We start from the raw sequence: 26189 nt of genomic DNA, 5'->3' as shown, positions 1-26189 counted from the left end.
TGTTGTATCACTGACCCTGTTCCATTAGTCAACCCCCTGGGTTGCCAACATCTAGCAGTAAATATTTTTTCCTTATGTCTCCAGTTTCTGTCTTCTCCCTGAGTACTACTGTGGTTTCCCGCATTCTTCTCCATTTTCTTTTTTTGCACATGTTTCACAGCCTCTAATACTGATGATTTTTATTAACTCAAGCAAAGCCTTGTCTGAGCTCAATGTTGCTCCTTTTCTAACTGTGAGAGGATACTTACAAGCATGATTATGTCAGTTTTGGAAGAAAGCAGAGCTACTGCTGATTTCAAAGGAACATTTATCAGTGTTAAGAATATGGATTTTAAGAGAATGGCTCTTGAATAAAGTTCTTGACTGCTTGTTTAACCAATCACCTAAATAATTGGGGATATTTACTTATTTGTTTGCTCTCTTGCTGACAGACCTACAGTGTTAACGCAGACAAGAATATCAATTTTGAGTGAGAAATCCTTCACCAGATCTTCAAAGTGATTCCGAATACTGTTTGTGATCTTGGACATCTTGAAGTAGAACTAAGAGACTAGATTTTCTGGCATTTCTTCAGAAAAGAAAGGTAGTTTTTACATAGTTATGTTTTAACTTCTCTCACCTAGAGAACAAACAAAACAGATTACTGTTACCTTAGAAGGGCATCAGTGCATACTAGTCTCTTAAAAGCATAGATAATTTGTAACTAGTTGCATATATTTAGTCCTGCACCACAGCTACTAAAGGCAAATGTTGGTAAACAGTTTTTTTCTAGTCCTTATGATTCATATTAAGCTAGATCTGTTTAATATGTTCAAACAGTATTCTCACACACTCTATTCATGCCTCAGATAGGTATTTAACTACTGTCTGCAGTCTGCGTAAATTTTTAGTTTAGGAAGAGTGAGGCTTCCAGATGTTCACTTAAAGACTGAGCAAGTGACTTTAAGGTAAAGTCCTTGGCACTGTGAATCCTGGGCACCCCAGAGGCATAGTACTAAAGTCGTCATTTGATGGCCCAGACTCAAGTCTCACAGACCATCATTTGATGGCCCAGACTCACAGCAGAGCTGAAGAGAATAGATAGTGGTTTTCCTTACCCTCCATTCCTGGAAAGGTTCCTTAAAGAGAGATTTGGCTTTGTTTTAACAATACTACATCTTTTCCTCAAGAAAGAGGAAAAATTTTGAATAAAAAATCCATTGTGAAGAAAGGCATACATAATTACTATAAAAGTGAAGATGGAAATACCTGCAGTTGATAGATAAGAGATAGCATTCCAGCATTCCAATGGCTAGAATTCAATCAAATAGCTAGTAATCAAATAGATTAAAATACCAGTATGTATTTCATAAAGGCAGAAAGCAGTACAGTCAGAGACGATTTCAAATAGTGTGAGAGTTCTCAGGTCACAGCTCTCCAGATTGGCTGGATGGAAATATGAAGGTTAATGCTAGACTGAGACAGAGAATCTAGAAATAAGTGAAGCAAAATAATGAAAGACTGTTAGCAACAGGATTCGTGTCATTTAACTGTCCATTTGTCCATTTTATTCACTGAGAAATAACTTTTTTTTTAAATTATTATTATTTTTAATACAAACCAAAAAGTTATGATTTGTACGCTGAGGAATATTTTGAGAAGGAAGGATTCTTCAAAAACTTACAAGTGGGTTTTGTGCATAATGTTTTGAAACTGCAGTACTTTCATCCTCCTCAGTCACCTGAGAGTCATTTGTCAAGCCTTTCTAAACATGTTTTCCTGTTTTGAGAATGAATTGCAATCATCTTAATATTTAGAAGTCAAAGGTTTTTAAAAGCATCTTTGGAAAAGTATTGTCATAAAGTCTGCTCATGAAGTATTGTTCTGATATATTAGTTTGCAGCGTATGCATGTTTTGTGAAGTGGCTAGAGATTCCAAGGTTGAAATGAAATGTAACCTTTGATAATTTAGAGCAAAGATAAGAGAAAAGCAAAGTTTTTTATTGCTAAAGTGTGAGAACATAGAAAATATACACAGAAGTGTTAATAAAGTGATAAAATACTGAGTCTGTAACTGCAAAATGGAATAATGGGTCCAGTATTCAGTTATTTAATTTGCATGCATCAGCAAATAAATAGTAACTTGAATTCTTTGATATATGTAAGAGCAGAGTGAGGATTGCTGTGGGAATACAGAATAACTCCCTAAAATTAATAAACTCCTAATGTGCTGACCTTTAAGTAATTAAAATCTCAACTTCAATGTTTCATTAACATTTGCATTAGTTCCCTTGGTTTTGCTCTTTGAGACTGCTGCTCAATAAATATAGCAGGATCATCAGGTCTCCAGTGTTCTTCATCATCAAAAAACAGATGCCAAAACATCACTATTTTTTTTGTTCCAGGGACATAGGTCTCACTGTGTAATGCTCCCTTCGATACAAACAGCAAATCTAGTATTATGGTGGACTTTCTGTAGTAGTTCAATGGTAAAGAGAATTTGAAATTGATCCGATGGTGAAGAAATTGTTTAGTTAAATTTGTTTTCTGCACAAAGTTTCATTGCAGCAAAAAGCTTTACATTAAAAAAATAATTTGCTTAGAATAGTTAGAAACTTCAGAATTAGAATCGTTCAGAATGCATGTCATTTTCATACAGATGCATTGACAGAATAACATGACATCCTTAGAAAATAAACTCTGCTATTAAGAAACTAGTAAATCTGTTTGAGTCTTCAATAAAACAAATCTAGTCACCCCAACATCATTATATTCTCTTGCTGAAAGTCTCTCATGTATTGCGCGTTTCCCTCCTTACTCTCCCTCCAATCCAAGAACAGCATTCCCATTGTGCGGGTTTCCTAAAGCACTTCCAGACTTAATTTCGTTTTCACATGGCCTCTTCCCAAGCCGGTACATGTGGATCCACACTCTCCTCAGTAGGCTTGGCAGTCTGTTCTTCTCCGCGTGCGCTCACTACGTGCATTACCGCTAATACGGCTTCTAGCCCACCTGGGCAGCACTCCAGCGCCAAGCCCACCAAGAAGACAACGACTCCTCTCGGTGCATGGCCAGCAGGGGCTGGGAAAGACGCCAGCTCCTACATTCCCGTGACGGGGAATCAGGCAGCAGGCTCCCGGCCCCCCGCAGACCCCCGCCGTTCTCCTTGCGCCGCCTCTCCCACCCGCAGGCGGCGCCGGCCGCTTCTTGTTGCCCTGCCCGAGCCCGAACCAGAGCCCGAGCCCGAGCCAGTCCCCTCGCCTGGGCCGTGCCGTGCCCCGCCCGCGGCCCTTTCCGCCACTGCGCGGCTCCCGAGGGCGGCGCGCTCGGCTCTGCTCCGCATTCCTCCTCCTCCTCCTTCTCCCGGCCCACCCGCCCGCTCCGGGGCTTTGTTGTGGAGGCTGCGGCGCCGGGAGCGGGCCCGCGGGGGAGGAGCGCGCAGGTAACGGGCCGGCGGGGCGCTTCCTTCGGCGGCCGCTCGCGTGGGAACCCGGCCCCTCACCCGGAGCCGCGCCGTGCCCCGGGGGCTGCCCGCAGCGAGCTGCCCGCAGCGCCTCCCCGCCGCCTGGCGGCCCCGCACACCTCCTCGCCTCCCCGCCGGGCCTCCGCAGCCGCTGCTTTGAGGGCCGTGGAGCCCCGGAGCAGCCCCCGGCGAGGCGGTGGCTCCGCCAGCCTCCCCTCCGCTCCCCCGAGGGCCTTCGGCTCACCCCGTCCGGCTCCGAACCGGGGAAGTCGGGCAGCGAGTTGCCCGCTTTGGGGTGCAGGGTTTGGGGTTTCGATTGATGTCACTGCAGTGAGGAGGGGGGACACGGGAAGGCTGGCCTCTGCACGGAGGAAGGGCAGCCGGTGGCAAGGTTATTCGGAGGCTACGAAGTGAAACCTTTCCCAAACAAGTTCAGCAGGTCAAAGCTGGATCTGTAAAGTCAGGTGAGAACAGGCTGTGGAGGGTGCTCAGGCCAGCACTGCATTACAGAGAGGAAAAAAAGCCACATGCACCAAAAATGCCAAAGTAAAGTTTGCAGCCTGTGCTTTTGTTTTGAACATATATGACTTTAAAAGCATCTTTGAGAAGTTCTAATGAATTTTAAACCTCAGCTTCTAGGACTAGTAAGTTTCATACAAACCTGCTTTCTTGATGCTGTTGTAAAGGTCAGTTTCATGTGAGGGGAAACTAACAATGTTTTCTCATTGTGAGCAGTTCAGAGTAAAACCCATTCTGTGTGAGTAGCCTGAGGCCTGTTTTATCTGCAATAGCACGCACCTCCATGCTGCCTGTGGAGCACCTCTGCTGGCATCCAGAAGTAGCTCCAGGGGTTCGAGGCAGTTGGAGCTGGTTGTTGTAGGAGTTTGCTGACCCTTCATTTGGGAATGCTGAGTGCCTTGCAGAAGCTGGATGTCATTTGTAATACTTCTGCAAATTGTAGCTACAGTTAGAACACTCTTATATTAAAGATGCTTTAGGCAGGGAAGAAAAAACACTTAGCTACTGCAGGACTGCTACTTCTGTCTCAGGCAATTCCAGAAACGGGAATTCTGGAAGTTGTGAGGAATGTGGTTATTAGGACATTGTGATACACCCACCTTCTGTCCATCCTTGAGCATCTGTTCTTGGCCCACTGTGTTACTTTGGGAATATACAACCTTGGTTCAATCCCAAACCACCATTTTTCTATTCTTTGCTTGCCTAAATATACTATGGCACTGACTTTTTTTTAATTTTTTTTTTCTAAGTCTTCACAAAATATCTAAAACTAGGTCCTGACTGTTAAGGTAAGCATGCTGTGTTAAGTGACAACTCTGTTTTGGTTTTGTTTGCTTTGCAAAATGTAGCCATTCACAACAAAGTCCTTCAGCTGTTAAGCAGATGTGTGAAAATGAGCTATACATGGAGGAGGTAGCATGGGCGTGATGGCTAGGGGCTCTTTTGCCCATCACTGGTGAAGGGACCAGTGCTAATTTCATTCTCTTGAAAGTGACCAGCTGAGGAGAAGTTACTGCAGTTCTAGTTGCAGTATAGACAGTGAGTAGAGGGGCTGGGCAGTAAAATCAATGTACAGAAGTTATGAAGAAGTTATGAAAGGACAGCTGCTGCTGCAGGTTTGGGGAAGTTGGGATGCCGCAGTGACTGCACAGCTTCACATAACAGAGCGATAACATCACTGGGAAGATGACATCCCCCCCTCCCCCCCGAACTTTGCTTCCTGGTAAATTTGCCTGCGGAGGCAACATCTGGGAGCAGAATATCCATTTACCCTTTTCTAGCCATTTCTTCACTAGTTTTAGATGTTTTGTCTAGTTTTCTTTGAAATGCCTGAACTGATGGGGCTCAATCCAAACTAGTAGATTTTGTGGTCGGAAAGGTTGTATAATCTCATATATTTAATAAATGATTACTTATTATATGCATTTCTATATATCTTTTTGAGGTTACTGCATTTTTCATATAATGATATCAAAAGTACTTTATAGCCTGTTTCTGATTTCCATGACAGTCTGTAATGGGAGCTACTTTCTCTCCAATAGCATTGGGTAGCAAATGAATTTTTAAAAGAACTGTCACCTATTGTCATGTGAGAACTAATTAGACTTCATTGTGGGTTTTTCATTGGTTGGTTGTTTTTTTCTTGATTCACCTCATTTCCCTTTTAATCATTAGTTTACACCTTTTGGAAAAGGAAGTGTTGCTCTTGTTCTTTGCATTTTGTTCTTCTATCTCCCTGCTTTTTAGAAATCATTCTACATTGTGCTGAATTAGAAATACATGATTATGATGTTACCTTTTCTTGACCATGAAGAAATAAAACAATTGTATCAGGCTTACTATGTATCTTGCAGCTAGGCAAACCCAATGCATTATATTACCAGCAGTTACAGGACTATAGTGCTGTCACCCTGTAGCCCAGGTCTAGCTTTTTACATTTTGTGGAATTTTTAGTTTTTTAGGGTCTCTGGGTTGGTAGAAATGTAAGAAAATTTTCAGACCTTGCTGGAAGGGGTTAGAGGAGCAGGAAAGAACGTTTTTTGGTAATTGTTTGTGGAAAAAATCATTAAATTATTAACTGATCACTAGAATTGAAAGAAGGAAGATACACATGAGCTAAGGGTGAAGGGTGATAGATGTTTTAAAGCATACTTAAAGAAACAAAAACTTTCAGGGGTGCAGTCTATTAATTTCTCTGCATAGTAATGTTGCATCTGGCAGATATTCCTGAAGGTATGCTTTCTGGCATTTGCCCTTACATTTTAAAGAGGAACAGCTTTTAAGGAGTAACAGAAGCAGTATTGGACCCTACCTGCAGAAGATTTTGTTTACTTGTTTGTTTTTAATTTCTCAAATTGAATTACTGCAATCTTCCTTATATGAGGTTTGGAACATCTATTACTTGTCTGTCCCAAGCACAAGTAACAGAAATATGATCACTTAAATTGCATGCTATCGGATATCTGTCACAGTGCATCATACTGTGTATGGAGTTCCTCTGTTACTGAGCATCAGCTCCATGTGAAAACAGCTTGCCGTATTTACTCTGCACCATTATACTTGGCTGAGCCTTGTCAAAATTATTCGCAGATTTGTCTTGTTTTTCAAAGGAATTAAATCTTGGTGGTTCAGATAATAATTTTGACAGTTAATTCTTTTAAAAGAATTTTTCTTTGATTTTGAAAGCTAGCACTGTAGCACCATGACTTACGCTGACCTTTATGTTGACCACCAGAAAACATATGCAGCTTGTTTTCTTTCCTGTTTTTGTTTACCAGTGCTTTTCTGATACAGGGTTGTGAGAAGAGTGATGGGGCGAGGTGACTTGTGGGAAGCTGTCTCTCTGTTTGCTGTGAGTTGGAAGCAATGCATGTGCGCAGGCATGCTTCTGTGGGATATAGAGTAGGGAAGGGGAGGAAAGACCAAGTAGGGTCCCTGAGTGGCCACGCAGCCTATCCTCATAAGAAAATCCAGCAGCTGGCTTCCTCTTCTGTGTGATCAAAGCTTGCATGTAATGCATCAGTAACATAATGTTCAAACATCAAAAATAAAAACAAGTCAACCTGTAGGCAAGCAATTATGCCTTCCCCTGTTTAGGCAATTTTAAAAAGAAAGCAGTCCTATAGATCACTTTGAAAGTGTCAGCTGAATGCTGTACTTACCTGTGTAAGTTTTTAGCACATGAGAATAATGGGATCCCTTTACAGTCAGGGTGCAACTGGCGCTGTTGGTATGCATCAACCTGCTGGGCAGCCCTGCAACAAAAAGAAGGGTGTCCTCTGATATCAAAGACAAAAGTACTTGTAGGGCATTTTTTCTTTTCCTTTAACACGTTTTAAAGGAAAAAGGCAGGCAGAGTATGAGCAGAATGAGTGTTTGCCAAAATGTATTGCTGAAATTTATTCTAGAAATTAACGTTGACAAAAACATATAATTCTGCTGGCAACTTTTTGTATAGATAAAACTATCAGTACATATATAGCTCTTGGTTTTAACAGGGAATAAAATACACAAGACTGGTTCATAACACTATATTTTCCTTATTTGAAAGAAGTCAGCATCTACGTGTATGATATCATTTTGCTAGAGATCACTTTGCTATCATTTCTGGCCAGCAAATCAAGGAACAGATCCAACTTGCCTGCAAGTGAATGGCAAAACTTCTGCTGGTCACAGTGGCATGGGATTAGGCTCTAGGTTTGGAAGAAGTAATTGGTAATGACTTTAGCTCCCAAAGGGCATTAATTTTTGCACCGCGAAATCCATAGTAAATTGAGTTAAGGAGATCCACACAACATGCTGGTAGACAAATGTTATCCTTTCTGTCCTTTTATGTAAATCTGTTGAAGACAGAATTTGATCTTTAAGTTACACATTCATTTAAGTAGTAATATTCCAGCCAGCTATGCTCTAATTTAAATGTTAAGTGTGAAATAAATTAGAAAGATCTATTCTGTTTCAGGAAGGTAATATTAGGAAAAAGAAGGATTAAAACGTTTGGTTACTGGTGAGTTGTTGGGAAGAAGGTGGTGGCAACTCCTGTCAGAATTCATGGAATGAGAGCATAATCGTGTGTGAATCCCAACCGTTCTGGGAATGCTGTAATATTCCCACTGGAAGAGAATTTAATGCAGCATCATAGGCTATTGTACTTAAAAGACTATTAAAATATAGTATTTACTTCAATAATGTACAGATCCAGTAATGTATGTAGATTTGTACTTTATAAATAAAAATGTCCACTTGTAAAGAGTGCTGAAGAATTGCTTCATGGTTGCGTGTGTATGTGAATTCTGCTTTGTGGGACCAAACCCAGAACTTCTGTCATTAGTTGTGAATTTAATAAATGGTACTAAGCTTAGATTCACTTTGCAAAAGGGAGTAGGGCTTTCTGAAGCATGGCAGTTGATATGTATAGAAAAGAGAAGGGAAAAGTGTTTGATTGATTTATCGCCAGAGCACAATTAAAAATATTGTATCTTGTTTCAGTTTTTAAGACACGTTAAATATGTTTACAAATATTTGTATTATGAACACTGATTCTTGTTTTGAATGTTCTAGGTTTGTTACCTCTGGGAGTAATCAGTTCTGCTTTAGCCTTCTTTCTTGATGCTATTTCCAAATATATATATTTGTTCCCCCTCCCTCAAAGAAAGTATTCTTGCTGCTTACATATTACATCTGATAGTAAATAAAATACCAGTTTAAACTTTGTTTGTTTGTTTGTTTTTCTGTCAGTGCAGCATAGGTGTACAAGCTGAATTGACTGGTAAAAAGGCAAGCCAGCTTACTAAGAACAATGGTAACTCAGCTTGTAGTAACCCTCAGAGTGTAGTTAAAGAACGGAAAGTACTAACTGAGTATAACTAGAAAATTATTCTAAGACATTCTAGTGGTCATTTCAATGCCATTGTTAGCAATTGTGCAAAAATAAATATTTTCGAAGTATTCATAACTCTCAATAATGGTATTTGTTTGTGGGTACAAATATGATTAGTTACATATTTTATTAAGTGATCAGTTAGTTCTACATAACAGAGATTAGATGATGAAATGTGAAGATGTGTATCCTAATGCAGTGTCCTGTCACTTATGCTTGTTGCATAAATTATACCCACCCTATAATAAAGCTATTAGTATTATTTTAGGTACTATTTGTTTTTGTCAAGTACAGTTCTTAATTTTATTTTATTTTTTTGATTTACAGTTGGATTTGCTTTAGGATTCAGTTTCTCAATGCATTGTCATTGTGACTCGTTCAAGTAAATAAAGTTTCAGGTTCTATAGGATTTTGCAAGGTTAGGTGCTTGGTAGGTGAGAATGGGGTAATTTGGTCATGTAAATTTTTAGATACAAATGTGAGAAACAAAGTATTTTTCATCATAATAAGCTATAGTGTGTTCGTGTGTATCTGTGCAGGGATACAGGCAGATTTTCAATTTTCCAATGTATCAGAATGTTAGGATGCGGCTTTCCTTGTCTAAAGAGTTTGCTATATCCACTGTAGGAATCATTTGCTCCTTGGTACCTTCCTTGTAATGAGGAAAATGGCATTAGAAAATAGCCACCACAACTTGAAGATCTGATGAATGTTTTCTGCTGACTCTTAAAATTATGCAAACGTTGTAGGATTTAAAGTGACCTTAAACACTAAACAACTTTTTTTTTTTTTTTTTAACTCATTGGAGTTGTGCAGCTTTTTATTTGCGGCACACGTTCCCATTTTTTGTAGGGCAGCTTTTTCTGTTGTTTTGCTGAGGAGAGAAGAAAAAAAAAAAAAAAGAAGGCAAGGAACATCTTATGGAGAAGGTAACTGAAAAATCTCCTTTTCATGTTTTTGTCATGGACAGAAAATTATACTTGGAAACTTATTCAGTTGAGCCACAAGAGCAGAATTAAGATACTGATTACCAGAAACACTGTCTTCTGTGTTTCCTTGCCTTGTCCTCCCTGAGACCTTTTGGTTCCTTCTTCCTGCCCTGGTAAGGTGGCAGCGGTTGGTACTGTGCTCTGAACAGGGAGCAGCTTTGTCAAGCCATATTTTTTCTTCAGATAGCTTGAAGAAAAAAGTTTCCCTGATAGTCCTTGACGCCAAGGGAGAGTGACGAGGAAAGGCTGCTTGCTTCAGTGCTTTGGCCAGCAGGAAGACTGAGCAGAGCTTTCATGTGTTCTTCAGTATTTCTGAAAGCTCCAAAGGCTATGTGACTTTAGACACATTTAGACACATTTGGCAGCTCTCCTTTGGCTGCTTTACCTTGGGCTGATGTGATATAGATAGTGGCAGTAGGCGGCGTCTTCTCTCTTCTGAATTTTCCAGGACCTATGTGTTTTTTTCAGAAAATGTAATTCTAAAGCATTTATTAGAATATTCTTTTTTTTCAGTGAAGGCAAGCCTTGTTTTCTTTTTGTGACATAATGGTGCAGTGCTTGTTTCTACTTTTAATTATGATGGGGCAACAGACTTATTTATACAAGTAGAGTGGCAGCTGACAATATGAATTTTCTGTGAAGATATTCTTAAAGTAAATAAATCTGAAATCCCAAATGTGAGAGACTGACTTCAGCCAGAATCTCAGCATTTTCTGCATGTCATCCAGTAACTTAAAAAAAAAAAAAAAAAAAAGTCTCTGCTTAGACCAGTATAAAAACAGTACAAATGTACTTTTGTCTCCTGGGCAGGTGATAAAAATGCTAGTAAAATTACACAGTTCTATTTGGACAGTAGTTGATATTTTTAGATATTTTTGAAGTGCATTGCCTCCTTGACAGAACTACAACGTTTCCTTATACTGAATGTCTTTATTCCAAATATCACTAGATGAATGATACAGGTGGAATCAAGGACATTCTGTTACTCAGTAATCAAAGCAGGACAATTAATGTCAGATACTAATTAATATCTGCTTTCACATATGCTAATCAACTTTTTAACACTTTTTCATTTTTGCTGCTGGTTGTCAGGATACCATGAGCTTGCTGTCAGTGAAAGCAGTTTAAGATACAATAAAAGTGAGTCTTGAGGTACCTCAAATAAATACCTCAGTTCACTTGACCTGTATCTGAAGAAAAACAAACAGTTATTAGTAGATCTATATTTGTCTATCTGATTGTAATGGTATTTATTTTAATTAGACCACAGGAATCCTGAACTTAAACTTTTCTCTTTGCACCTGATTACATATGATGAAAAAGGATGTGGTTCCACACCTATATCCTTCTCAACTGATGTCATTGTTCTTTAAGGGAGGCAGCAGCAACCCCATAGTTGTACTCAGTTACGTTTTAAAAATGCATTTTGATTACAATCTTAGTTTAGCAAATGAAAATCCACCTTTAAGGATTAAACTTTGTTTTTCCTTCAAGTTCCCCCCCCAAAAAAAAAAAAAAAAAAGCAAAGAAGCATTCTGTTCTTTCTGTTATGCTTGCAGCTGTCTTCTACCTGAGTTCACTGTAGGAGGTTTGTCCATTAGTGTCTTCAACTATCTTTTTAGAGGGACAAACTAAATTGGAAAAATAGGGCCCCAAGTAGGGCTGTGTGAATTCACTGGTGGTGTTGTTCACTGTATCTCCCTGCCCATAGTGCCTGGGTGTTATTACTCCCTGATCTGTTCCTGCCTTCTTGCTGCAATGATATCTTGGTTGTTTCCAGGTGCTTCTGGCTAAAGTCATGCTATCTCTTCCTGCAGAGGCATACAAAGAGATGTACTATGAGGGATATAAGTATTTCCATGATTCTGTTACCCTGACTTCATTGTTCTTTTGCCTCCTACAATATTCAGCCCCAGTTAGTTGGCTTAAACTTGGTGTTGAGTAGGGGACAGGATGCTCAAAGAAAAAGGCAGAGGGGAAGTTGTGGAACCCACTGCGCTTTTCTTGTGCCGTCTCTTTTCTTGCACTGTATTAAGTTAGCTGCTGATCTTCCTTGGCATGCCTTGGAAAAGAGAATTGTTGTGCCTGGTAAGCCATTTGTTGGCCTTGCCACCTGTGTGTGATCACCAGTTGGGCATGTTTACTAATTTGTCAGGTATTTCTTTCCAATCCCTGTAGTAAGCTTGTTCAAAAGTAGTTCAGGGACTATGTATGTGGACTGCTGCATAGAAGTGGTAGCACTGCCTCTTCTTTCTGCTACAGCTTCTCTTCTACAGTATGAGCTCATGCTAAATGGCCTTGGTTGATGAGCATATCAACCCATGGGCATGTGTGCTGCTCTCTTTCATTGTCATACGTGACCTGAAGGCAGAGTGGGGTCAGTCAGGTGAGGGTGTTAAATGACTCAGTTTGAGAAATGCTGCACATAATATGTCAGTGGTAGCTAAATTGGTGTATACAATTCAACATGCTACAATTGCATGAGCTGCAGTTGCTACAGCCCAGAAATACCCTGGGTGACTGGTGATAGTCACCTATTGAAACATTTTTGCTTCTGGACAGTAGGGGAGTCCCTTTCTATGGAAAGTGAAGATCGCCTATAACTGATGCCCCAAATCAAGCAGACATTATGAAATCCATTTCCAGTAATTTCCTGATTTAATCTGCATTTGCTTTATAGCTTGCTTTAAGAACAATAAAGCTTTACATCTGGATCAGGCGTGTAGAGGTGTATGTTGCATCTTGTAGAAAAATAAGGGTTCTTTAGGACAGTTTTCAAGCCATATTTTACAAATCCTAAAGGATAATAAAAGATTTCATACACATACACCTGTCCCTACTCAGCGGGTATGTGCGCATGTATTTGGCTGACAGTCTCCTGCTGAACCAGGACTTCTTTAGCAAACAGAGATATAAGCTAGCAGGTGGGAAGCTCGCTGCTCACTGTGCAGCGCCAGCAGCCAGGAGATGGAGCCTGTGCCCGCAGCAGGCCCTGCATGGGCTGCGCTCATAGCACCTGCACCTGGCCCTGCGTCTGAGTCTGCCCCACTGCACCTAGGGCATCACCAGGGTGGTCTATTTAATCATCCAGTTTTAGTTTGGGTGCTTGGTTCTCTCTCTCTCTCTCTCTCTCTCTCTCTCTCTCTCTTTATATATATATATATATATATACATGTATATGTATGTACATATGTATATGTGTGTATATATATATATATTTATTTTTTCTTGTTAATGCTAACTATTAATCCTGTTGAAACTAAGTGTTTGAGCACTGAAAACTTGAACAGTACAGTGCATTAATTCAAAATCAGCAGTAATTTATCCTGCAAATTCCATATTTGGCATGGTGTGTCTGCACACCTGCATTGTGGCATGTGGCTCAGCTAGTCAATGGGGTGGTCGTGGTTCATTCACTTCTATGTGAGCTGTTTGTAAAGCTGTTAAGAATATGCAAGTTGTAAACAATTTCTTTAGAAATAAGTTTACGAGGTGCAGTCTTGTAGGTAGACTGGTCACTACGCTAGTGTGAGAACAGTTGCTAAGTAATAAGGTGCTAATTTTACTTGAAAATGTGAGTTACAGCTCTTAATTTTAAAGGGACAGAGCAGGATAATGTTTTAGAGGTAATACGAGGTAGTGAGTTTGTTGTTGTGGTGAGGTTTTTGTTTTTGTTTTTCTTTTTGCTGCCAAGAATGTACTTACTTCAAAGATCTGCCAGATCTGTTCTGTGATTGTAAAAGGTACACACTTTGTGTACCATGTACCTCACATTTCTTATTTGAAATTCTAAATGACTTATGTTTACACTTCAAAACAATGGAAAGGGTGTGGGTCCCTAGGGCTCCTGCTCTGACTAATATTTCTGTGCAGTCACACTCCTGTAAAGTGCGTTATAGCACAACAGGAAGGTAAAATCATTCTCAAAGACTGCAGATTTGTATGATGACCATATGATTACTAGGCTAAGTTGCAAGTAGAAATAATCTTTGGAAATGTGTTTCTCTGTGCTGGTTATTATGAATATGAAACCTGCATTCAGACATTAGGGAATGGGGTTAAAAGTGAGATGAAATTATGAAGGCAGTTGTGAGATGAAATTATGAAGGCAGTTGTCAGAAATAAATTATTGACTTAAAATTCTGCTGAAATGGTATAATTTGATTTGCTTTATTTGTTTTGATGGTTAATAGTCACTTATGGTTTGCAAAAAATGAAATCACGGGTTTTCTTTAAGATGGCACACTAGCAAATTGCAATACAGCACTGAAGGATGGGTCGTGTCTGGAGCTCGCTCTCCCAAAGTGCAACCACATGTGTTAGTTAGACATTTAGTTGAAGTTGCCTTCTAATTTCTATTTGTGTCTGCCATCAAAAAATGCTGGCAAAAGTAGAGACAGTTATTAAGTAGTCTTAAGCATTAGTCTTTTCTAAAGCACTTTAAATTTTTAAAATATCGTTTATTTTTCAGCCAACTGCATGTAGTTGTCACCTTATCAGACCATTCTGATAATATGTGTGATGAGTTCTGAAGTCTGTCCTTGAAACTGATCAGTGATGTGTTTATAAGAGGAATTTTAAAAAAACAAAACAAAAAAACAACTGAAAACAAACAATCAACCCAACAAAACATGGAAGAGTTTGAATTGGGATTAACTGTTGTTACAAGCTAGCAGTTTTGAGGAGATCAGTTTGTGGCAGACATCTGGGCAAAACGCTTAGAAAATATTAACAAATCCCAAGCTAACCCCTATTGCTAACAAAGCAATTAGAATTCAGCCTCTGAAAGTGATCTTGGAGTACAGACTGCTTTTTGGTGGAGATAGAAGATGCAGGTGAAAGTCCAAGTAGACAAGAGATTAAGCTGAATAGTGTCATCTCAGCCTCCTTCCTCCTGAACAGAAAGACAAAATAGTTTGTGCAAATAGTGCGTGGTGCAAAACGTCAGAAGTCTTGAGTGTCCAGAGCTATCAGCTATCCTTCTTCAAATATCAAAATATGCAAACATGATGACAAGAATGATGGTACCTTTAGTTCTGAAGATATTGCCCTGGATAATAAGATGGGAGAAGCAAAAATTACCTACCTGAAGTTAAGTGGAAAGCATATCATTTGGATAGCCCAAATGCAAAAAAAAACAACAGTGTGGTACCAGGCAAGAATATTATCAAAAAAAGCAAGCTGTAGAAGAATATAAAGATTTGTTTTGTGTTTATATAATAATCTTACTGCCATCAAGGGAAGGATTACTAAATTTTAGCTCATGTTCTTGTCAAAGGAGTGTGTTTTGTTTGTTTGTTTTTGTTGTTGTTGTTTTGGTTTTGTTTTTGAAGAGGGGGAGGACTTTTTCAGGAAAAGTCTGTTGATAAAAAAAAAAAAAAAATTCCATGAAATACAAGTTAGAGCTGAGAAGACAGATGGTCCAGAAAGTGACATTCCAACAAATGTTTGCCCTTAGAAGCAAAAGAAGAGCTTAATAATCTTCTGTGAAACGTGAAATGAACGATAGAGTCAACAGGATGGGTTTGCTGCTCATTAAAAGGTGGGGAAGAAAAGACAAGTCTTCATTAAACTTGTTGGCCTTAAAATGTTTTAAAAATAATAATAATAATAATAATAATAATAAAATTCTTGCACATGTCAGTGTATAGAGATCATGAAAAGATGACTGATAGCAAATGGTTTTCTATGCTTGATGCATTGGTAGAATTTGGCAGTTGCCCTCAACCAAGTGGAGACCTACATCTGTGTGTGTTCAGCTTTACTTATGTATCAGCACCTGCTTCTTCTGAGAGCCATTTAGATTTTATGTAGTGCCTGAAGCATTTAGCAGAGGAATGCAACAAATGTTTAGTAGCAGATCTTGAAGTCTGAAGGAAGGGAGGATGACAAACATGTAGAACTAGCAGTTGTAGGAAACTCTGGGAAGATGCAAAGCTTCTAGGGTCTGGTTCCGTCTCTTTTGATCTAAAAGATCTCAGGTGGTAACTGAAACACAGTAATTCCAAATGATGGTATGGGCAGAAGTATTAGAGTTTTTGCCTAACAGTAAAGGGTATTGCAAAGAGCTATTGAAGATCACCTGTAACATAATGAGATTTCCCTACTACAGTTTTTCTGTTGACAAGTTACATTCACTGGGGAGCGAGATTTTAGGCACCGAGCCCTTTAAACCACTCATGCGAAACAAGAAATCATAATGTACAGCAGGGGCTTCAAATCCTCTGTATTGATCAGTTGTGAAACAGCAACTGATTGGAAAGGGCCTGTTGGTCTTCTAAGGTCTGAATGGTTTCCGAATGCAAATGGGGGGAAACGGAACACTTTGACAACTGCAGTCTTGCATGGAAAACTAATTTGGATGAGGTCATTGAGCTTTTTATAGCTTAAATTTGCATCTTAGCAGTAGGAAAGGCCAAAGTTTTAATGCTTGGAGTTCAGTGTTCATTCAGAGGCGTAAGCTTGCTAGATCTAATGCAAAGCATCTCACAAAATGCTAATTTTTCTGTTTGTAAGCATATACCCAATATATTTTACTATCTAGCCAATGCCTGGAAACCAGATTTCCTGCTGGACTAACTACCCCTAATTGTGGGCTAATTATCACTATTTATGGTACTTTTGTGTGGCAATAAAGGAAAGTAGCAGGAGAAACTGGTCTAATACTGAGATTTATGAGATAAACAGTATAGACTGTAGTGTTCTTGTGTGGTACAAAATTTTAGTTGATATATGATTCAGGCAGCTAAGAGGGAAATTCAACTGATAGCTAAAATATTTTAAATTGTATGCATTGGTGACAGCCTTTTCTGAAAGCTGAATGGCTTTGGTGGTGGTTTTATTTTTATTTCCCTTTGGAAGTGGATTGTGTGAGGTGGGGAGTTGTGCTTGCTTCCCTGTTTAGCTTTGTAAATGTTGTGCTGTTCAAACTGACATTACTACTTATCCAGCAATGATCAGTTTTCTATTTCTTTGTATCTAAGGCACAGATTCCAGATGGGTGTCACAAAACCCCTTTTTCCTTTCTTTTTTCTTGTTTGTAGAATAGATTTGAATCATTATTTCTAGAAGGAGATGGTGATTCATTCCAGTAATTCATGCAGGAATGATTTACAGTCTAATACAGGAAGGATAAGCCAGATCTTACCGAAGTTTCTTATGCTTGTGTCTGTTCTTAAATAGCATCAATTGCCTCCCAAAGATTTTTAACTTATTTTACACTGTTTATAAGTGTGTCTATTTATATATATTTAAAGTTATTAAAATATGTATGTATTAGGATTTTTAACTGTTTGTTTTTTAGGGTCTGGCCAGCTTAAAATTAGAGCTAGTGTTCTTTATCTCTAGTTATCTGTTGCAATACAGCTTTACTGAAGGACCTCTGTTGATCAATTTTTCATAATTTGAAAAAGCTGTAGGAGAACCCCTGTACCTATTTTCATATAAAACCATAACATGAAGAAAAATAGTACAGGAATGTTTTCCTGCATCAATTAAGAATGTACTGCATTGTCTTGATACCAGATAAACAATTTGATACTCATATAGAGAGTTTCATATACATAAATAGGACTTAGATAAACTACTTTAATCACTTATTTGCTTCTATCTTCTGATTTTATAGTTAACTTGGGAAGTAAGAATAATATTATTTGTTGTATGCTTTTGTGGACTGGATGTAAATTAATCACAGGAGTACAGTGTCAGCATGAATTAATTATGTAAGTAAGCCAAATGGCTATTTCATTATTTTATTTAAATGGCAATAGCTTGAGAAGATCTTTTGTCCTAATAGATTAGCCAGAATTCATTTGAAAAAGTCTTAGTATGTTTAAGGTAATGGAAAAAAATCACTTTCAGTACATCCTAGAATAGATCCTGTTTAAAACAGATGACAGCCTGTCACGTTCAGTAGCATATCAGTCATCAGATTTATTCTAATTCCTTAAGCTGAACATTTCATTCAAGCCTGTAGATTGTCTTGTCAAGCTACCAAAAGCTTCATAGCTTTCCTGTCAAGCATATAGTTGCACCAGCAGTTCACAAATAAACGTTAAGCTGCAAAAATATTGTTTATTTTCTTTAACCTTTTATTCAGTTAACTCTGGTGTTCTTCGTGTTATTTTCTCCACATGTGTTTATCACAAAGTATTCAAGGTACTACTTCCTAAGCATGCCTCATCCTGACCATAGCCACTTCAGACCAAGGGCCACTCGTTTTGCCATGTGTTGTTTTTGCTCATAGAGGTCTAGACCACCACAGTTATGACATTCCTGCTTTAATCACAAAGGCCCAGTGAGCAGCTTAGTTTGCTGCAAACATGAAGGAATTCCACTACTAGCGTGCAGGAGGCACAGGGGGAACCAGTCCTGCCTTGTGCAGGGCAGCTCTGCTGGTGGAGATCTGCCCTGTCTAGAAAATTACAATTTTGTTATCAGCCTGTATGTGTCATTCCCACTTCATCAAAATGTCTTTGGGCTTTTTTTTTTTTTTTTTTTTTTAATGCTTTACTGGGCGTGTTGGTGCACATGGGGCATGGATGAATTGTGCTTCTTGCTTTTCTTTCAGATCTGCCACCTTTAAGCACAAATCATTTATGTTGTTTTTTGTTTTTTGTTTTTTTTTTTTTTGTTTGTTGGTTTCTTTTTTGACCTTCTCTTATTCTGAGCCTTTTACTTTGCTTAAAAGAAAGCTTCTGTGTAAATTGTAGCACTTGCATACAAAGTACTTGAGCCTGTGCAGTAGTGAGAACTTAGCTTGAGAAACAGTTGACTTTCTTTGACATCGACATGCATATGTCTAGGGGCAGTAAAACACTGGGGTGGTTAGTAGAAGTAATGCTAATTAATGCTTGTACTAAAAAAGCAAACAAACAAAAAACCTAAACTACTAAGTTGGGGCATTTGTATAATTTATATTTAAGTCCAAAAAATTGCTCAGTGAAGTGAGTTTTCAAGGATCACTAAAAAGCATGTCTGGGTTAAACTAACGGCTAATATTAAACTGCTAATGCTGTGGCATTGAGTGTAAAGTTGTGACTGCCCTTTTATAGGGGAAAAAAAACTTCCTTGCTTACCTTTTTCAGCAATAATAAAAATCTAAGCTGAGTGTTAATAATTGTCGTGAACCACCAAATTCAGATTTCTACTCTACTTTCTACTGTTCTTCACTGGAACTCGTGATTTCTTGTGGCTTTTATTTTCTGTCATTTGCACATGGTGCTACATTTTCTCCCCTAATCAGATGTTTTTCTTTGTCATAAAATCCTACTTTTTTATTTACAATATTTTGATTTGCTGAATGGCAAATATATTCTTTTAGCTGGCTTATTTCTTGAACAGGTATTCTGGAAGACAGAGTGTACTTGTCTAAAAATCAACTGTGGGGTTGAAGCCATAGATAGAATCATAGAATCAAAGCCTGAGTATAAAAAAAAAAAAAAAAAAAAAAAAAAGTCAAGATAATGAGAAATCAGAAAATAAATACCTCTTACTAAATTTGACTTGTATTCAAATGCAGAAATACAGAAATATGTAGCATAGACACAACATGGTTACAGAGAGATAAAGTAGAGTTTTACAGAAGCATAATATTTTTGTTTTGTTTTGTTTTAATTTAAAATTTATTTATAAGATGAAGGCTTGGAATTCTCAGTATAAATCACAGTATGGTTCTGATGAATGCCAAGGTCAGTAGATGGATACCTTTTCACTTGCAAAATGTTGCCTCTAGGTAAGTGTTGGAACTACAAATGGTCTTTTGTGTTCTAATTTGTGAGGTTCCAACTTGTTCCATTTCATCAAAGCAAGGGGCTCTGTGAAGGAATCAGAATCTGTCTGATCAGGATCTTTGTTGGATAGACTTCAAGGTTTTGTGTGCCATCTGGTTTAATGAACATGAAATTGTAGTATGGCACAGGTCAGCAGCTTTAATTTGCTGGTCTGATGACCAGATCATTGAGGTCTGCTCCTCATTGTGACTCGGCATTCTTTCTAAATGGCAAAGATTGATGAAACTGCAGAAGGACTGATAAGGAAGTGCGACTCCTTGTGAGGTAGACTCACTTTACTTTTTCTTTTTGATACAATGAGATTTCTTTCAGGATCATAATGAACCCATTTCTTATGCTAAAACTGTTAAAAGGATGGTAGTGTACCCAGTTGACTAGGTTGTTTATGGCACCCTAAAGGTGTGAAAGAACAGAACACCAATGAACGATTCCTTTAATCATAAATGTTATGGATGCGTGTGTAATGGTTATGTCAAGAGACTCTTGTCCTGCGATATACCTACAGCCATCCAGCTAAGGGTGCTTAAGTTAGTTTCCTACACTAGTGTAGCATAAAGGTATGGCAATGTAATCATAGCTAGGAGCAAAATTTAGGCTTTTGCTTTGAGGCCTCAGAATGTGATGGTAGCAAAAATAAACATGGTTGTGGAGTGTAACACTTTTTCTCACACTGTACTGAAGGTGACTGCTGTGGAGGTGTACAAGGTAACTCTAATTAAAACAGTTTCCCCTTGAAATGTAATTTTGTTCCTCCTCTTCACTATCCAGTGGTAGACTAATATTTGTCTCCAGAATGTTTTTCCAGGATCTGAAGTGGAATTACAGTATCTGAAGGTTACTAAATATTAGGCAAAAATTATAATTCTCTTCATAGTTTAAAAGTATCTTTCATATTTCAAAAACCCTCCTGGATGTAAAATTCTTTTGGCAAACATTCACTATCTTGCACTTATGAGAGAAAACTTACTAAAAATAGCATATGCTGTTATCATACTAAGGTTCCCCACTGGTTATATCTGCCCAGTAGTTTGTTTTCTGTTTGGCCTAATATGCACTTTCCAAGTTTATCTTAAAAGTTAAAAAACAAAAAACAGTTTACTGAGTATTTAGTATTACATTTTCTTTCCAGTAATACAGCCATTCAGCTAGTTCTTAAGACTCCCACATGTAGTGAAAATAGCACAATGATGGATAAACATATATGTACATGTGTGTGTTGATCTTGTTGTGTTTTTTTAAACTAATCCAGTAAAATATAATTATTTGTAAAAGTATTACAGTTTACTAATACAAGTGAGGAATTTGATATTGTGAGTAAAAGCAGAATTTTGTTCCAGTTGCTATAGAAATTATTTCAGAATATTATATTTCAATTAATAAAAAAATAGATAATACTCTCCAAAATATTTTGAAACAATATTTGAAACAATTTTTAAAACAAAATATTTTGAGATAATAACCTGTTACCTGATTTTAAAATTGTGTTTGGAAGGGTGTCTGGACTTCTCAGATATCTAGAGATGCAGGTTTTTAGGAAGGTGTTTCTTAATGGTTTTCTGAGAGTATGAGTGTTTTTTTTAATTTATTTTTATTTTTATTTTTTTCCCCAATCTGTTTTGAAAACACTCTGGGAAACCTTCAAATCCTAAACTGCTTTTTCCTTAAATTTAGCTTTTTCTTAGAGTGAGCATCTTTATAAATCAAAAGTAACTTAGCATCTCAGTGAAGTTCAGTGTGACGTGTAAATGAAATTCACTAACTCTTACGCAGGTTGAGCATATTCTAATAAGCTAAGTTATATAAGGCAAAAACTGCCATCTAACCGTTGTACCTCTTTTTCCAAACCTGTCTACTACATTCACAGTCCAACTGAAAAACTGAGTATGGTGAAATACTGCCTTGAGATCAGAAGGAAGCAAAAGAGGGCTGTTACTTATTGACATGTTTTCAGATAGGGAAATAACTGGTTAGATGTTGTGGTTTTAAAGTCTTGAAGAAATTAAAAGAATGAAGTACTCTGTGAATGCAGTGTCAAAGTGACATAACTTTGTCAGAAAAATTACACCTTTTTTACATTAAAGTTTGAACATGTTAGGTTTTGCTTTTGACAACAAGTCATGTTAAGTCTTGCCTTCAACAGCAAGGTGTCATAAAAGCACAGCAATCAAGAAAAGTTGCCTTCCTTCATAGTGTTTAAGAAATACTCCAAATGATTTTCTTCCTTCTTTCCTCCCAGTTTGACTGTGAAATAGAAAGCTGTTTAGGAGTTTTTTCTAATGCTGTATTAGACACAGAAGACATCCTAGTGCAAATACCTAACCTTCTTATTAGCTACTCCTTCAACACGAAAGGCAAGGTGAAGCTCTGGAGTCTAAAAGTCTTACAGCTTCAGCATGTCCTAGAATATCTTCAGAATTGTTCTATTTGTGTGTGTCTGTATATATGTAAAATCTTGCATATTATGTATACTTATGTTATCAAGTCTTGCTTTATTTATTTATATTTTTTTTTAGTGATGCCAAGCAGTGCAACTTGTAATGCCCAGAACGTCTGACAAACAAGCCTCAAACTGTTCAACAAGATTATGTGCATGAGAAAGCAGTCATCAAAATGAGCTTGGGTTTCAGAAGTGCTGTCTAAGTAAAGATTTTGCCTCCTTTGTCTAGTAAGTGCATTTAGAGCTCTTTTGCTCCACCCACGAATAACTTGTGGGGCCAATATTCAGCTGCTCTCTCGGCTCTCTGAAACCTAACCTAATTTCTTCTTTTCACCTCTGGTGTCAAGTGTAGTGGCAATTAAAACATTAATGTAGCTTGATGAATTGAGGAATAATGAGTGTTAGATATCTAAATTTATGATGAGGTTGTAAGAATGAAGAGAACATCCATCGGTTTCTTTTTATAAAAACTGAAGAGAATCTTGCTGAAACTGGCTTGATAGTTCTAGGTCTGGAACATTTCCAGGATTTTTTTTTTCTTCCATTTATCTTTGTGGAAAGAATCTGATTTTTTGAAGTTCAGAACCCCTAGTAAAAACTTCTGTCAGTTATATAACCTTACCTGAACCTCTTTTTAGATTGTTCTCAGAGAAATTCTTTATGGGTTCTTCATTGTAAATTATTTTCATGTTTTAGACAAATAACATGCTTTCTAAGGCTTTCAAATGGCTTCAAAACACAGGAAAGAAATGTTTTAAACAATGTAAGTTGGTCTGGCTTTTCTATTCTGTTCTTTATTCTTTATTTATTATGATGTTTTATGTAATCTTAAATGATGACAAGATCAAGGTACGCCAGTTCCTCAATGATCTAATTATGCAAGTGCATATTTCCAAAAATGCTGAAATATTTCATTGGTTGAAATAGAAGAACAGAAATGACAGAGCTTTTATTGTACTGGGAATCTGACAATTTTGCCTGTTTTTTTTTTTTTTCAAGTTAACCTGCATCTCTTTCTAGACCTTTTTCTTTGAGTTTTCCATCATTTGTAACTTAACTATTTTAGATGGAAGCTTTTATTCACAGTAGACATTTCTTTTCTACTCTGTGAAGATAACTTTTTTGGTCAGTTTCGGCTGAGAAAAAGTTTGAGGTATTTTCCAAAGAAGCTTAGATTAAAGATAAATATATTTTTTTTCCCAAAGTAAACAAAAATATTGCAGTAGTTTGATTGGGAAGAAAGCATTTGTTAGTGAACTTCATGAGTTTTGCACAGGCCCACATATCAAGCCTTTCAAGGTCCATATGGAATGCATGCCTTTCCTCCAACATGTCAACCAAGCCACTCAGCTTGTAGTCATCCACAGTCTTGTTGAGGGTGCAGTCAGTCCCACTGTCCATGTTGCTAACGAAGACATTAAATGGTACCAGTCCCAATACAGACTCCTGAGGGACACCACTTGTCGCTGGTCTCCACCTTCTCACTTGCAAGTATTTGTAGTAAACTAGTATTTGTAGTAAATGAAGACACTGTGTGCTGGATATAGTTGATAGATTTAAAAAGAAACATAACTTGGAGAGACTATATATTTGTTGAGTTGTAGGCAAAAGTATGTTGATGTTCACACCTGTGCAACATCTTACAATTGTGCAAGCACATTTTAGGAAACAGTTATAATCTTACATAAAGAGGACAGCTTAAAGGACAGCTTTCTCTTCAGATACTCATTTTTAAAAACTGGTGGCTTGGTTAATTCTCTTAAAGATCAAAACTGATCTGGATTTGTTGCTTTATTTCTCTGTTCTTTTTAGTTCGTAAAATTTCAGGTGTCATGATTCTTGTCAGCTCTTGAATTTGTGTTGGTAGATAATTTGGGGTACGTACAATGCACTGGATGTTTTGTTTTATGACAGCACAAGAGGTGCGTTTGTGCTCTCATGCTGCTCAAAATGTTCTGACATAAGTAGTTGGTACAGCTGTATTTCTCTGAGAGGTCTGTGGGCCTCATTCATTACCAGGTCTTGAAAGGATGGCACATTTCTAGCAGGCCTCAACATGTTTAGTACTCATAATGGTTCTTGATCAGGCTCCAATATCCACAATATTTTGTAGCCCTTATGCTTTACATTTTTAATACGTTTGTTGTCAGGAAAAAAGGGGGCTATTTGAAGGACTTTGAGAAATGTGAGTTGGCTGGGTAAACCAAGACTTTCTTTGCTTCCATTTGGTTTGTTGCCTCTGTTCCTTTTCTAAATTTCCGCTCAATCTTCATTTGTTCTGTGAAGTCAGCTCAAAAATTAAATTGGGTTGCTTTGGACAGGAGAAATGTCATTTCTGTTTAATGTTATTACTTGTACTAGTGGTTTATTATTATGCTACTAAATAACCCCTTCTCATTTTTACACGTGCATAATATTCTGTGACTTTATTTTTGTTTTTTTATGGCAAAATCTAGGCTAGTAACTTACTTATATGGTAAAATAAATAATTCTTGTGCCTTTCTACTTTTTCTCTGGTCTGCTGTCCTGCACTGTCAAGCAGAAAGCAATGCAGAATTTAGTGTATTGTAGGAATACTAGTTTTGATGACTTTAATTACAGTCATTGGCATAATAAACTAGGAAGGTAGGAAGGCACTTCTGAGTATCACCCAGTTCACACCTCTGCTAGACCAGGCCGTCTAGCTTGTTAGGTCAGCTTGCTATATCCAGAAGAGTTTTGCCTTTCTTTAGCAACAGGAGATTCAGTGTTTGACCTTCCTCACTGTGAAAAAATCCTTTACCTTCCTTGTAAGTCATGTGCTACAAACCTCTCATCATCTTTCTGGCTCTTCTTGACTTCCTTCAGGACATCCCTGGGAGCCTCATACTGGACACAGCACTTAAAGCATCATTGTAGAAGTGTTAAATAGAAAGGATTTATCTACTGGTGGTGATTTTGTCAGCAGACTGTAATAGGCATCACCGTGAGGACGTATTCCTAATTCTACTAAATATTCTTAGCTCCAAATAGGACAGAAGCTGCTTTAAAAATCTATGTCTTTATCTGTGCAGGCTATGGAAATCACAGCCTGGTTGTAAACTACTTAGTTATGGAGATCTAGTGCCCTGGACAATACGTAATAATTGTCTGTAAGACCAGTGATTTATTTACGACAAAGCTGAAGGATGGTTAAATGAGTTGACTATTCTGCACTTAACCAAAGCATATCACAGTTTCGTGATTAGAGTGGAAAAAAAAAACGTTAATGGAGAAGTCACAGAAGAAAGCTACCTCACAGAACACACATGCAGATGAGAAAGATGGACAAAAAGGTAGAGACAGACTTTAACAAGATCCTATGTGGTTTTCTTTACATTTCAAAGACATGGCAGAGAGGAAGAAGGCAAAGGCATGTATTGTCAGAGGAAAGACAAAACTAAATAAAAAAGAAAAGAAATGGAAGACAAAGGGCAGCTAAAAACTGGGATAGAAGAGAACAGAGCAGGCTGAAGATTGCTTAATAACTAAAATACAAATATTGTTATTTCATTTTTTTTATTGGGAGAGAGAGAATATAACAGAGGGGATAAGAGATACGGGGATCAGTGATTTAATATGCAGATAAAACACTTCCTTGTATGTGTGAAGAGAAAAACGAGCCTTGAAGACACTGACCTAATACCAGAAATTAGTCAGGGAGGAAAAATAAACAAAGATAAAAGTGCATGTCCTTTATCCAATTAAATTTAATTCAGGAACAGGTACAATCTACTCTAAACCTGTTAAAAACTGCAACAAAAGATGTATTCTCTCTTGCCTTTGTCAAAAGCACAAAACAGCGAATGAGTACTCTGTTTCAGAGTATGTCATCGTTAAAAGCATCAGATGCAAATTCTTCATGGAGAATGAGAAGTTTGTGCAGCAGAATAAAAAACATCTGAGCCCTGGTTCTCCATGTTTTTCTGATATATGCAGGTTGCTCAGAACTTAATGCAGGTGTCTCATCTCTTTCGAGGCCAAGAATTGCTACAGGAGAAAAGCTAAGGATTATTATATTATTCTGCCCTCTGGGAAAATGTTTTTATCAAGCTTCCAGATAATGCATTTAACTTCTAGAAGTCAAAATCTGGAAGTCTTTGTGGCAGTGCTG

At 37.8% G+C, this 26189-nt stretch overlaps 1 protein-coding gene across 16 annotated transcripts in view; it reads left to right on the top strand.

Moving 5' to 3' along the window:
* The window catches only part of MIPOL1 (mirror-image polydactyly 1), a 188567-nt gene that overhangs the window by 1586 nt on the left and 160792 nt on the right, over positions 1-26189 (top strand). For 5 of the 16 annotated variants that reach the window (XM_072038475.1, XM_072038474.1, XM_072038470.1 and 2 more), the window contains exon 1: positions 3098-3421. The exons of 1 other annotated variant lie outside the window; for it this stretch is intronic. The gene's annotated coding sequence lies outside the window, so the exon portion shown is untranslated. Of the gene's footprint in view, positions 1-431; positions 584-3094; positions 3422-3489; positions 3907-22133; positions 22286-26189 lie in introns of those variants that run through there. 10 more of the 16 variants (XM_072038469.1, XM_038179765.2, XM_072038468.1 and 7 more) reach the window with 8 other exon arrangements.

The sequence above is a fragment of the Anas platyrhynchos genome, chromosome 5 (genome assembly GCF_047663525.1).
Source record: "Anas platyrhynchos isolate ZD024472 breed Pekin duck chromosome 5, IASCAAS_PekinDuck_T2T, whole genome shotgun sequence".
Lineage (NCBI taxonomy): Eukaryota > Metazoa > Chordata > Aves > Anseriformes > Anatidae > Anas > Anas platyrhynchos.
The sequence above is the reverse complement of the archived record's forward strand: the minus strand, read 5'-3'. Positions and strand labels throughout refer to the sequence as shown.